The 11,628-nt window shown below is 45.8% G+C and overlaps 1 long non-coding RNA gene across 1 annotated transcript; it reads left to right on the top strand.

Annotated features, from left to right (window-relative positions):
• The first annotated feature begins 5,548 nt into the window (after positions 1-5,548).
• On the top strand, positions 5,549-9,452 carry LOC125466798 (uncharacterized). Its single transcript, XR_007250506.2, has 3 exons — positions 5,549-5,657; positions 6,253-6,396; positions 7,242-9,452. It is a non-coding gene; the product is annotated as an uncharacterized LOC125466798 (long non-coding RNA).
• Positions 9,453-11,628: the final 2,176 nt, after the last annotated feature.

The raw sequence follows: 11,628 nt of genomic DNA on the forward strand, positions 1-11,628 counted from the left end.
AGTTTCCTGAAGAGGCGAGTCTGGCTCAGTGAGAGTTTTGCTGTTTCTCTCAGATACCGCTCGGAATTTGGTAGTCATTTGAGAGCTTTAGGGCAGCATGGTGGTTCTGTAGTTAGCACAGCTGCCTCACACTGCCAGGGACACGAGTTCAATTTCCCCCTCGGGCAACTGTCAGTGTGGAGTTTGCATATTCTCCCCGTGTCTGCGTGGGTTTCCTTCGGGTGCTCCAGTTTCCTCCCTCAGTCCAAAGATGTGCAGGTTAGGTACAGTGGCCATGCTAAATTGCCCATAGTACCCAAGGCTGTGTGGGCAAGTTGGACCAGCCATGGGCAATGCAGGATTATAGGGGGATGGTTCTGGAGGGGATGGTCTTTGGAGAATCAGTCTGACTTGAGGAGCTGAATGGCCTGCTTCCATACTGTAGGGGCTCTGTGGTATTTCTGAAAGCTAAACTGTCAGATGCAGTCAGGAAATGTGATCAAGGTGTATTTTGGCAGAGTCACTGAGTTTGGCTGTGAATGAGGGCACTGAGGTCAGTAATCTTGCATTATGTGACATCTGCCTGTCCTTAGAAGGCCTGAGGCTCATTTCAGCCAATGAAATACCTTTGAATTGTAGATACTATTTGCAATGGAGATGTGGCAGCCAATCTGTGCACCCCCTGCACCCCTTGCACCCACACATGAGAAGAAAACATTCTAATGAAGTGCCATGAACATTCTACTGAAATGACAATTTAACTTTTTTTCATGCTGGTTGGGGGTTAAGTATTAGCTAGGATACAGGGTAAAAGTCAGCTGTACATCTTCACATTGTGCATAGCATTTTATGCTCCCACCGTGAGGCTTAAAGTCTCAACTGAAAGTCAGCATCTCTAGCAGCATTGCACTCCTGCAGTACTGAGCAGAGTTCTGGCTTCTGTGCAATTGTAACAGTTCCTGCATAGTTCAATGAAATTAGTTCATGTCAGGAATCCCTGGCCTGGAAGATAAGGTTAGGTAAGGATACCATGGAGGAGGTGCCTAGAGCCAAAAGGATCCCAGATTAGATTATCATTTTGCGCTGATTTAGCTGATACTAACCAGCAGATGGACAGAGAGGAGACATGGGGAGAAGGAGAAGCCACACAGGTGGGATGCTTTGTTGCTTTCTGTTGTTTTAACAGGAATGAAATTGTAGTGAAATTAAAGTTACTGCACTGTTATGAAATTGTAACTTTAATTGCTAATATCTCTCCACTTTCCAGCATCTCCTCCCACAGCAAGATTAAAATGGGATATACTCCAGGTGTCAACAACAGAAGTTGCTGGAAAATCTCAGCAGATCTGGTGGCAACTGTGGAGAGAAATCAGTGTTAACGTTTCAGGTTGAAACAATGCAGCCAGATCTATTGAGCTTTTCCTGCAATTTCAGCTTTTGTTTCTGATTTGCAGCATCCGCAGTTCTTTCGTGTTTTATACTCCTGGTGTCTGTGGGAGACTCTCGGCTTCCTATTGCCAGTCCCAGACGATGATCCTTGTGTAGAGAAAGCAGAGGGGATGAGAAGCCACAAGACCCCAAATGTCACCCATCCACAGACTCTGTCTAGGGTCTGTCCCAGATAAACTGCATTGACACCCAGTGGAAACCCTGGCAGATTGAGCCGCACTATTGGCTGCTTCCTTCAGTGAAAGTTCCTAAAGACAGAGAACATTCCAGAAACTGGCTGTCACCGCATATTAACAACTGTCTGTGATTATAAGTCAATGATTGATGTTAATTTTAACATCACCCTGGCTGTCAGAAGAACACATTCATTTTGATGGTTGCAATCGGGCACAGAGGAGAGACTCAATCCTCAGGCTGCAACTCCATGAAGATCCCAATGTGGAGAAGCTGACAGAAAACACCAGGCCCTGGGCTGTCCTATCGCCTTTGCTCAGTCAGTGGGTCACGGTTGGCACAACCCATTGGCTGGAGGTGAATGTTCAGCCAGTGTGAGCATTCCTGATTCATATCCAGTGACTCCTGGTGGAAGGTTAGTGTGTACATGATCATCTGGTGAGGTTATGATTCATCGTACCCAGGATCCTCTCTCAGTCAAATAACACCAATTGTCCAGATGCTTGGGTGAGGGGTTACTGCAGGGGCCTGTGGTTGTGAACCCCAATGAGAGTCAGGAGGGGGAGCTGAACCCCAGGGACAGTCAGCACCTTCAGGAGAGGAGGGGGAGCTGAACTCCATGGAGAGAGTCAGTACCTCCAGGAGATGATTGGATAAGTAGATTTTTTTTTGTAAACCCATAATTCAGAGTGGAGTGCAGCTACTTCTGGAGAATGTTGGAGTGTTTTTGCTTTTTAAAGCTTGTTGTTCTCTTATACAGTCACTGCACAACACATTTTTGCAACAAATTCTTGTCATAGTTATTGGAATTTATCTGTATTCCTTGATAAAATATTTTGTGTCAATCTCCAAGGTATTCCCTTATTCTCAGCTCTGCAGCTTCAGGATGCTAAGTACTGACAGTAAAGTAATAGAGCCAGATCCTTATATTGGGACTGCCTGTGTTACTAACTGAAAATACAGAATCCAATTCAACTTTCAAAAATTCTGATATTCCCTATCAAACTTTTCAAACCACTTTTCAAACCAGTTCTGAGGAAGGGTCGCTGGACCCAAAATACTAACGCTTTTTTCCTTCACAGATGCTGCCAGACCTGCTGGGCTTTTCCAGCAACTTTGTTTTTTGTTCCTGATTTACAGCATAACCACTTGCTTGCATAATTACAGAGTGATCTAGACAGACTGAGATCTTGCACCAGGAATGATCTCAGTCTGATTGAGATCCCAATCCTGGAGTAATGTCTCCGACATATTGGCACCTCTGGTGAGCTGTGCTGAAATTACAGGGCAGAGCTTCTGTTGCAAATTTCAAAAATTTGGAATCACTGGGTTAGGCAGTGGCTCTGGGAGAACTTCTGCTGCTTTTCTGTGCTCCTATTTCCTGTGCCTAGGAGTGTCTGCTGAGATTGGTTATTCTGAGCTGGCCAGGGGTTAAATTTGTGCCCTCTTTATTCCACTATTGCCATAGTATTCACTGCTGAGATTGTTCAATCCCCAGTCTCCAAGGACGTAACTGCTTTTCCAGCCTGATGTCTCTTGTTAATGATTTGATAGAGAGCAGTGGTCAGCATTAGTGAAGGGCCATCGTTTGATCAGATTGCCAGAATGTGGAATTAGATGAATTGTTCTTTCTTTTGGTTTGTTTATTGCTATTTTCCTTTTTGAAGATGCAAAGTAATCAAATTGAAACATATCAGATCCTGGGGGGATTTGACAGGGTAAATGCTAAGAGGGTGTTTGCCATTGTGGAGAAGTCTGGAACAAGTGGGTTCTTTAAAAAGTAGAGGAGTTCCATTTAAGATGGCGGGGAGGAAACAAACTTGTTTCCTCAGAGGCTAATGTGTGTGTTGCTATCTGTTCCCTGTAGAGCATTGGAGGTGGGTCGTTGAATATTTTTAAAGTTCCAATCCAAATTTTTAAGGATTTTTGAATTACAAGAGTGTCAAAAGTTATTGAAGGCAAATAGGAAAGTAGTGCTGAGGCCGTAATCAGAGCAGCCACGAACATATCTGTCTTGAGCAGCCAAATGCTCCTTACTCATGTGTTTGTACATGAATTGACAATCAAAAAATTCAGTCTGATTCTTAGGAGATTTTCTGTACAAATTGAGACAGTGCTAAGTGATGGAAAGCTGGTCACTCCTGACTTGAGACCAGGTCTGTATTGAGTTTGTTAATCTCGGGTGGTCTGGCACAAAGTGCAGCTCACCTGGTTGGAACAGCCACTTGAACATCACCAATGAGGTTCTTGCATGGAGAATGGCTTTTAGGGAAAAGGGAGCAGGAGTGTGGAATGGGAGATGGATTTTCTCAGAGTCCCATTACCTAAGCAGTGCCTACCACCACCAGGGCTCTGTCCATGGCAGAGTAGGTGTGGAGTCTGGATTCCTTGCCATTTTGAACCATATAGAGGATGATTGGAAATGTCCAAGTCGAGGAACAAGGTTTTGTGTTCGCTGTTGTTCATCCAGACTGCCCCAGAGACAGGATCAGTCGGGGCTTGAAGTTTTTGGAAAAATTTGGAAAGCTCGGGTTGTGGAAGAGGTTGTAGACTTGCTCACTGAGCCGGTGAGTTTGATTGCAGATGTTTTGTCAGTGTGCTTCCGTGGAAGCTTTCACTGCGAGGACTTATTTGATCTTATGTCACCACCATGTCCTTTATAGAGTCTTTTAACCTTTCGTGTGTTTCTATGGACAATCCCTCCCGCTGGCCCTTCCCACAAATCAATTTCAGTCATTCCCATTACAGTGTTATCCCCTCCTCCTGGCTTCACTCACCCAGCAATATCCTGACCCTCCACCCCGATCACCCCCTGCTCCAGGCTCCCCCATGCCCCCACCCAACAACTTTCCATCATCCCCACCCCAGTGTCCCACCCATCATCTCCCACACCAAGTGCCCCACACCCACTAAGCAGCACAGGTCAGGTTTATTTGCTGTATGTCCTCATCATCAGGCTCCCCACCTCATCCCAACCATCAATGTAAATATTCACTCCCTTCACCACCAACACTCAAGTAGCAGCAGTGTGGGCCATCAACAAGATGCACTGTGGAAGTCGCCAACATTTCTTTCATAGCACCTTCTTAACCCATCAGCACTGTCACTAAGAGGAACAAGCACAGCAGATTCATGGGGAACACTATTCCCTGCCACAGGTTCTTCATCACAGCATCTTGTAGACAGTTCCTGTGAGGAGTGGGGGGCTAGAGATGTAGGTAAAGAGAAGGTTGCTGTCGCCTTCCCAGACTATAGGGCTGTTAGAGAGAGATGGCTGGTGGTGGTTTAACCTGAGCGCCACTATGCCTCAGACGAGGGGGAGAGGTTGAGAAGGAGAGATCGCCATGGTAACTTCAGCTAGAATGGGTAATTGAACCCAGCCTGGGAATATACAGAGATGGCTGAAGTTGGAATGTTGATCCATGAACCTCTCCTGTAGTAAAATGGGGAATCTAGTCTGACCCCTGATTGGTGATTGACTAGACTGATGTCTCATTGTCTTCACCTTTTCTCAGACCCCTCTCAGTGGCTGCAATCCCATCTATTTCCCTATAAACCAGCTCGAGCCTTAGGCTCTCACTTGTCACTGAGAGTGACAGTTGACCGGAACGGGATGGGTCTGACCCCCGACAAACGGCAGCTTGCAGTTTGTGGGAGATCTGGGGCGAGACATTCCCAGGGTCTCCATCTGTGTGCATTCACTTCCCTCACCAACCCTCCCCGCCATAGCACGCTACCTTGCCTCACTCCCCCACCCCCACCCCCATCCTGCCACCTGTCGATGGAGGGATTGTGTTCAAGGAGAGCTTTCTCTCATTTTCCCTCAGTTTGCAGTGATTGGCCAGCGAGTGTGGGAAACGGAGCGAGAGCAGAGCCCCACACTCTGTCATGCTAATTCCACCCTTTATAAAGGACGGCTGCTGAGGGTGCATTCACAGAGTGTGTGCTCTTACCAACTCACACCGCCCTGTCTCAGTGTCATGTCGCTGAGCAGCTCCTCCACCCTGCCCCTCATTGCAGAGTGCTCCAGTCTCACAGTGAAGAATAAGTGTCGGGTAAGTGGAGCTTCCGCTGTCAATTTCCAAACTTACGAAAAGAGACTGGAACTGTTAAAGAAATTGCAGCAGATTCTGTAACAGTCAGTGGACACCAGCAGCAGGCGAATGCACTGAGGGAGCTCAGCTCCTGCAGAAACTTTTCACCAGGAGACGGCTGAAAGTGTTGAAACTGCTCCCTAAGGCATTGAGTCAGAGGAATACTAAGAATGCATCTGAGGGAGCTCGTTAAATAATAACGTAAAGATATAGAATGCTGTAATAAGAGTTTCACGAAACAGTGAGGGGAGGGTCACCTGTGCAGAGTAAAAAAGGCTGACAAGGAGATTTTCTGCTCACTGATGTTTCAGGGTTTATAGACTCAATGTAACATTGGCTTTCGGGGGCATGAACTGTACCCCAGGGACAGTTAGCACCTTCAGGAAGGGAGGGGGAGCTGTACCCCAGGGAGAGTCAGCACCTTCGGGGTGGGAGGGGGAGCTGAACCCAGGGACAGTCAGAACCTTCAGGAGAGGAGGGGGAGCTGGGAAGAAGGATTTGATATGAATTGGTATTTCTCAGGGTGGTTCATATGTCTGGCTCTGTGATGTTGCAGCTGGTGAAGCCGATGATGGAGAAGAGATGTCGGGTTTGGTTAAACCACAGCATCAACTCACTGAAAGACCTGGTGGAAACAAATATTGAGTCATCAAACTGGAAGAAGCTGGCATCTTGGAAATGAATCCACACTGAGTTCACAGTGAGTGTCTGAGCTCCTGACCATCTACTTCCTGATTATTATCAGTCCAACCACAAAGTCATATTGAACTCCATTTGTTTCTGCTTCAGTTTGTTTCCTTCCCCCTCCAAATTATCGATGACATATTCAATGGAACATTCCATTGAGACTAGGGAATGAGCAGTGAGGGTAAGGGGGCTGATAGAAATAACAGTGTAAATGCAGCATGTTTTCTTAACACATCCCAGCTTTGACAGGACATTAAGCAGGGACTCAGTTCATACCCACTGCCTGAATTTAAGATCACTGCCCAGTGAACACTAGAAGAGTGCCCCGTGTGGATCGTGGACATACACAGATTTGACTCATGTTATCCCCAATGCCTTGGGACGTACATCCCAAGGAAGGCCAGTGTCTGTGTGTCACATATCCTGGGCAGAGTCAGTGTGCGAGGGACCTGCAACCCAAGGATTGAGCGAGTATAGAACCCATACCCTAGGGAGGGTTAGTATGTGTGGCACCGCCCATTCCAGGGAGAATCAGTGCGTGTGCGACCTACACCCCAGTGAGAGACAGTGAGTATAGGACTCTACCTGAGGCAGAGTCAGTGTGCATGGGAGCTGTACCCAGGGAGAGTCAATGAGTGTGGGACTATACCCCAGGGAGAGTCATGTGTGTGGGATCCATACCCCTGTGAAAGTCAGTGTGTGTGGGAGTCCTAACCCCAGGGAGAGTTGGTCAGTTATGTACTGATGAGTAAACTTCTAGTTACCTGGCATGTGTAACTGTGGAAGTGCTGTGATTTTTTTACATTTAATTAATGTGGGGATTCTGCCTTGAAGTGTCCTCACTGCTTTTGCTTCTAGTTCCAGATCTCTGTCCAATGGAATTGAAGATTAGCAGCATCCGTTGGTGATTCTGATGCATTCTCTCTCCACATCGAAGCAGGGTCACAGCTGGGCTCTGGGCCAAAATTCAAACCCTCCCCAACCCCTGCCCCCACCAAACATGGGGATGGAGATATGAGCAGGAGTGAGGGTTATTCCACCTGGAAGCACTGGCTGCGTCTTCTCCAGGAATTGGCACCCTGTGTTCTCATCTGTAACGTATCTTTGTATTTGTTCATCCTGACAAAACTGAGTTGATGATAAACTCAGATTTATATCTCTGACCATTCATTCTGAGGTGTCCTGTTTGAAGGGGCTTCCAGTCTGCGGTTCTGTACCTGGTCGGACTATTTATTGTGGTGTAGATCTGAAGTTCTCTTACTTAGAGTCATAGCATCAAAGAAGTATACAGCACAGAATGTCCCTCAAAACCGCTCCTGCCCCCATCCCCAAACACAGACACCCCAGTCTGTCTTCAGATCACCCCCAAATTATTTGCTGAGGAGGAGGCTGGAATCCAAACTCAAGTATTCCTCTTAAAAATTTCAGCTGGAGATTGTTGTTCAAGTAGCAACCTGAAGAGGTTATAAATACAGGGCAAATAATGCCACATACTGGTCCAACTCCTCCTGCACACTGTAAAATGTGTAGTCAGTGTGTCCATTTCCAAGGATCAGCGTTACTTTACTAGGGATTTCCCTCTGGGATAGCAGCAGGAGTAAAGCCTATCATTCGGTCAGATCATGGCTGGTCCTTCACCTCATCCTCACGTTCCTTAATTTCTTAATAATACAAAAATCTGTCTTATCTACATCATAGCAGTGCATCCACAAGCTGCTGGGAAAGAGTTTCAAAGATTTGGATGTTTTTCAGATCTCAGTCAAGATGGCCAACCCCTGACGTTCTTGGTCAATGACTATCTTCTAAACTCCAGAGAGTATAGGCCCATTCTACACAATCTCTCCTCGTGGGACAGTCCACTTGCCCAAGACATTAATCTATAGTGAACTTTCATTGCGTCAACCCTTTGAGCTACAGAGACCAAAATTGAGCAAAGTTCAAAAGTGGTCTCAGCATAGCCCTCAACAACAAAAGAATTGAAAGGTCAGAGAAGAGAGGTGCAAGATCAAGAGGTTGTCCCAGGTGTCTGTGTAAGGTGTAAGGTAGGGCAAGGCCTCGCTGGGACTGTTACTGCAGGTTCCCAGTTTGCTACACACCCTCCAGACCTCAGTGAACTGTGCTGTCCAGTGCCATTGTTGTTGGCAACTGAAGATCAGTGGAATCCTAGCTCTGTGTCCCTGGAGTTCTGATCATATGACATGATCATGTGACAATTGCCTGCAGTTTGTAAATGTTTTGCAATAACCTTCCAAATGTTGATTCCTTCCTAATTGAGTTTCAGCTTGTGTGATGGTGCTGTTAGAAAAGTATTACCAGGATATTTATAAAATAATGAACTTGCATTTATATAGCACCTTTCATAGCACCAGGAAACCCTACTGTATTTTACAGTTAACAAGATACTTTAGAAGTTCAGTCACAACTCTAATGCAGGGAAATGTGTCAGTCAGTTTGCAAAATGCAATATATCTACACTGCTTCTTTAGTTACTGCCCCTCTGATAGGGCAATGCTCCCTCAGAAGTGCCCCTCTGATAGAGCAATGCTCCGTCAGTACTGCCTCTCTGTCTGAATGGTGGAGCAGGCCCAAATAGCGGAATGGCCTAATTCTGCACTTCTATCTTATGGTCTTATAGACGTGATAATACTGCCTCAGTGCTGCCCCTCTGACAGGGACATACTCAATTGGTGCTGTCCCTCTGACAGGGCACTATTCCCTTGGTACAATCCCTCCAACAGGGTGATACTGCTATCGCATTGTGCTGGAGTCTCCAGCATTGATTATGTGCTCAAGCACACTCTGTCCCTGTTTAAAAAGAAGTGCATCACAGATTCTTGTAATGATTTCATTTATCTTAATGGCTTAATTTGGGAGGTACTTTCATTCTTAAAGTATTTTTTGGAAAACATGGAAGTTAGAGTTTTTAATAAGTTTTGGAGTTGTGTATCCTGTATTATTTCTCATGTACTGGATTGTATAGCTGTTCATGTCGCAAATAAGATGACAATTTGTCCACATTTATCTCCTGAGCACTTTGTATATGTCAGCACGTATAATTAAGAAATAGAAAGTGACAACTAAAATAAATTTTATTTTAAATGAAGCTTGTTTAAATTAAACAAACATTAGTTGAAGATTTTTGTGTTTTAGTTGCAAATAAAAGTCGAACTGTGTAGTTTGCATTGTATTTAAATGAGACATATTTGCAGATAGCTAGATGATCAGTCATGATCTAGAATAATGGAGGAATCTTCAATGACTAAAAGACCTACTGTTGTTCCTGTATTCCTATGTTAAGAATAATAGTTTGATATTTACTTACTGTGTTAAAAACTTATAGAAATCAGTCCTTTATTGGTGGTTAAGCATAGGATTTTCAACATCTAAACAGGCCATTCAGCCCACCTGATCAGTGCTATCAGGAGGCTCCTCCTACTTTCCCCTTTTCTCAATGAATTCATTAATTTTTTTTACTACCTCACATGCTTAACTGTATTCATTGTCATCAAAGGCCTTCCCCTCAACCAGCTCATCTGCTGGTGAATTCCATATTCACTTCACTTGCTGGGTAAGGCAGGTTCTCCAGATTGGATTAGTTCATGATGATTTTATACATCTGTACCCCCAGCCTATTGAGAGTGAGAATATCTGCTGGTGCCATTAAAATGGGCAATGATTGGCCACTAATGGAGAGCAGGGTCCCACAGTCTGTCATGGTTACAGGCCGGCCTTTAAGCGGCAGCATCTGCTAGAGGTGGAGGGTGGACACACAGCTGGACCCCCAATCCCATTCCCATGGCCACTGCAGGTATCATGTTGTGGTGTCACTGGCCAATGATTGCAGCCACAGAGATCAACATTGACGTATCAGTGCATGGGTGAGTCAGGTCTCCCTGACTAGAAGTTGGAGATCAGCGCTCACAGCCAACCCTCCTGCTGTCAGGGAAGGGCTGTGTCATTTACTCTGCCTTCATCCTGAGACACGCACTCCCTGCTGTGCAGATACCGCCAGGCATTGGCCCCTCTGCCACATGCAAGGCTGGTACTGGGCTGTGGGCTGTGTAAGCCACTGAAGGCCTGACCCATAAGTGCAGGCAAATTACAGTAGCTTATTGGGGAGTTGTTCAGGGGCTGTGTTGGTAGTGACATTAATAAGTGAAGAGGGAGGGTCACCGGTGAAAGGTCATCTACAGAGAAGTGGGGTCACCACGTTCAATTCTGGACTAGCGGGGAGATGGATGGGTTCACAAGATATTCTGCAACTATTAGGAGAGATTGATCAAACAGAACGGAACAATTTTGTTCAACAGAGTGTGGAGCTGTGAAACTCAGCAAGTCAGGCGGCTTCAGAGGAGCAGGAATGTCAAATTTTCAGATTGGTACCCTTCATCTGGTGACCTGGTGTGTTCCTCCAGCTCACAATTGTTGACTCTGACCCCAGCATCTGCAGTTCCTGCTATCTCTGAGGATCTCATTTTGCCATTTTGAGACTTTTGTTTATGTTTATCCATTTGTGGGATGCGAGTGTCACTAGCTAGCCAGCGTTTATTGACTGTCCTTATTTGGCCTTGCAAAGGTGGTAGCGAGCTGCCTCCTTGAACTGCTGTGGTCCATGTGTTGTAGGTTGATCCACTATGCCCTTAGGGAGAAACTTCCAGCTTGATCCAGCAACAGCGAAGGAACAGTGATATTTTTCCAACTCAGCATGGTGAATGGCTTAACAGGAACTTGTAGGTAGTGGTGTTCCCATGTATCTGCTGCCTTTGTCCTTCTGGTTGGAAGTGGTTGTAAGTTTGTCTGAGGATCTTTGGTGAATTTCTGTATCACATCTTGTAGATTGTATACACTGCTGCTACTGAGAGTCAGTGGTGGAGGGAATGGATGCTTGTGGATATGGTACCAATCAAGTGGGCTGCTTTGTCCTGGATGGAGTTGAGCTTCTCCTGTTTTGTTGGAGATGCACCCATCCAGGCAAGTGGGGAGTATTCCATCAGACTCCTGACTTGTGCCTTGTAGATGGTGAACAGTCCTTGGTGAGTCAGGCGGTGAGTTACTCACTGCAGTATTCCCAGTCTCTGATCTGCTGTTGTAGTCACTGTATTTATATGGCTAGTCTAGTTGAGTTTCTGGTCAATGGTAACCCATAGGATGTTGATAATTGGTGATTCGGTGATGGTAACACCATTGAATGACAATGCTTAGGTTCTCTAGTGTTGGAGATGGGAGTTGCCTAGAATCTATTTGG

Source organism: Stegostoma tigrinum, chromosome 28, assembly GCF_030684315.1.
Source record: "Stegostoma tigrinum isolate sSteTig4 chromosome 28, sSteTig4.hap1, whole genome shotgun sequence".
Classification (NCBI taxonomy): domain Eukaryota; kingdom Metazoa; phylum Chordata; class Chondrichthyes; order Orectolobiformes; family Stegostomatidae; genus Stegostoma; species Stegostoma tigrinum.